General features: G+C 59.4%; 2 non-coding genes and 1 pseudogene across 2 annotated transcripts in view; all 3 read right to left on the minus strand.

Annotated features, from left to right (window-relative positions):
- Window positions 1-792, minus strand: part of LOC146144991 (large subunit ribosomal RNA) — a 3,679-nt pseudogene extending 2,887 nt beyond the window's left edge.
- Window positions 793-1,040: 248 nt separating this feature from the next.
- On the minus strand, window positions 1,041-1,194 carry LOC146144992 (5.8S ribosomal RNA). Its single transcript, XR_014499149.1, has one exon. It is a non-coding gene; the product is annotated as a 5.8S ribosomal RNA (ribosomal RNA).
- Window positions 1,195-1,441: 247 nt separating this feature from the next.
- The window catches only part of LOC146144993 (small subunit ribosomal RNA), a 1,811-nt gene continuing 752 nt past the window's right edge, over window positions 1,442-2,500 (minus strand). The window contains exon 1 of the ribosomal RNA XR_014500711.1: window positions 1,442-2,500. This exon is cut by the window's right edge and continues 752 nt beyond it. This is a non-coding gene — a ribosomal RNA (small subunit ribosomal RNA).

Below are 2,500 nucleotides of genomic sequence, written 5' to 3' on the forward strand. Positions count from 1 at the left end.
GTGCGCCTCGCGAAACGACACCGGAAGCGCGACCGAGACGAAGAGGCTGGGCACTGAGAACAGTCCCCGACCCACGACGCCCCAGCCGGCACCGGGCGCTCGGCCCCGAAGGGCAGACGCGGCGATCTCTCCTCGCCCGAACGGCGGGCCGACGGACACGCGCGCCTATAGTACCCGACCGAGGCCGGGTTACCTTGCGCGCGGCCTTCTCGCCGCCGTCCAGACGGTCGCGGCCTTCGCCCGGCGCTAGTGCGCTGGTCCCCGATCGGGCGGCGCCGCCGGCGGCCCGTGAGGGTCCGCACGACAACGTCGCCGACAGGGGGCCGGCTGAAAGCGACCGGGCGACCCGACAGGCCCTCCCGTTTGCCTCTCGACGGTTTCACGTACTCTTTAACTCTCTCTTCAAAGTGCTTTTCAACTTTCCCTCACGGTACTTGTTCGCTATCGGTCTCGTGACCGTATTTAGCCTTAGATGGAGTTTACCACCCGCTTTGGGCTGCATTCCCAAACAACCCGACTCTGGGAAGACGCCGTAGCGCGCCCGCCTGTCGCCGCCATGGGCCTGACACCCGCTCTGGGAAAAGGCCTCGATCAGAAGGACGCGGGCGACCGGCGAAGCGCGCCGTGACGAATTCCGTACGCCACAATTCCGCGCACTCCAAAAGCGCGCGGATTCGGCGATGGGCACATCCCGCTTCACTCGCCGTTACTGAGGGAATCCTCGTTAGTTTCTTTTCCTCCGCTTAGTAATATGCTTAAATTCAGCGGGTAGCCTCGTCCGACCTCAGGCCGAAAGTAAGGACCGGGACTATTCTTCCCGTTCCGCGCTCGCCGTCGGCGCCGCGCGCCGCCGCGCACCTCGATTCCCGCCCTTGAGCCGCCAGCCGTTGGCCTCTTCGAGGTCGACTCGCCGCCGCCGCGCGGGATTCTGGTCGCGATCGTCGCGCATCGTGCCGTGCTGTCTTGAGCGGGACGGGCGCTCGCGCGTCCGACGCCGCAGCAGCCGCGCGGAGAAATCCCCGCGCGGAACGTTTGCAACGCGACCCTGAGGCGGGCGCGGCCCCGGGATTGACCCGAGGCCGCAATTTGCGTTCAGAACGTCGATGCTCAATGTGTCCTGCAATTCACACTAATTCACGCAGCTAGCTGCGTCCTTCATCGACTCACGAGCCGAGTGATCCACCGCCAAGAGCCATCCACGATTGTTTCGCTCGCACAGTGCCTCGCACTATAGGGTGACAAAATAGACCGCGCCGAGCGGTCGGCCAGGCCGACGCTTGAAGCCGGAGCGCGCGGCACCGCGGCACTCGACGCGCAAACATTACCGGGTGACCGAATCGCCGGCCGGCGCGCCGCTCCTCGCGGGTCGGGCGCCGGGTAGCAAAGACTTTTTCTCTCGCTTGTCCGAGTTTCGCGTTCGCCGAAGCGTTTGCGAGACCGTTAATGATCCTTCCGCAGGTTCACCTACGGAAACCTTGTTACGACTTTTACTTCCTCTAAATGATCAAGTTAGATCGTCTTCTCGGACGCCGGCTCGACCGTTGCCGGCCGCGCCAGGTCCAATCGGAGGACCTCACTAAACCATTCAATCGGTAGTAGCGACGGGCGGTGTGTACAAAGGGCAGGGACGTAATCAACGCGAGCTAATGACTCGCGCTTACTGGGAATTCCTCGTTCAAGGGAAATAATTGCAATTCCCTATCCCTAGCACGACCGGGGTTCAGCGGGTTACCCAGACCTGTCGGCCAAGGCGAGCACATGCTGATCCGGTCAGTGTAGCGCGCGTGCGGCCCCGAACATCTAAGGGCATCACAGACCTGTTATTGCTCAATCTCGTGTGGCTAAACGCCACTAGTCCCTCTAAGAAGTTAGACGCCGACCGATTGGGTCGCGTAACTAGTTAGCAAGCCAGAGTCTCGTTCGTTATCGGAATTAACCAGACAAATCGCTCCACCAACTAAGAACGGCCATGCACCACCACCCACAGAATCAAGAAAGAGCTCTCAATCTGTCAATCCTCACTGTGTCCGGGCCGGGTGAGATTTCCCGTGTTGAGTCAAATTAAGCCGCAGGCTCCACTCCTGGTGGTGCCCTTCCGTCAATTCCTTTAAGTTTCAGCTTTGCAACCATACTTCCCCCGGAACCCAAAGACTTTGGTTTCCCGCAAGCTGCCGGAGAGGTCGTAAAACTAACGCCCCCCGATCGCTAGTTGGCATCGTTTATAGTCAGAACTAGGACGGTATCTGATCGTCTTCGAACCTCTGACTTTCGCTCTTGATTAAAGAAAACATTCTTGGCAAATGCTTTCGCAGTCGTTCGTCTTGCGCCGATCCAAGAATTTCACCTCTAACGGCACAGTACGAATGCCCCCGTCTGTCCCTCTTAATCATTACCTCGCGCTCCGAAAACCAACAAAATAGAACCGAGGTCCTATTCCATTATTCCATGCACCATTATTCAGGCGAATCGCCTGCTTTGAACACTCTAATTTTTTCAAAGT

Source organism: Ascidiella aspersa, chromosome 5 (assembly GCF_963924565.1).
Source record: "Ascidiella aspersa chromosome 5, kaAscAspe10.2, whole genome shotgun sequence".
In the NCBI taxonomy this organism is placed as follows: Eukaryota; Metazoa; Chordata; class Ascidiacea; order Phlebobranchia; family Ascidiidae; genus Ascidiella; species Ascidiella aspersa.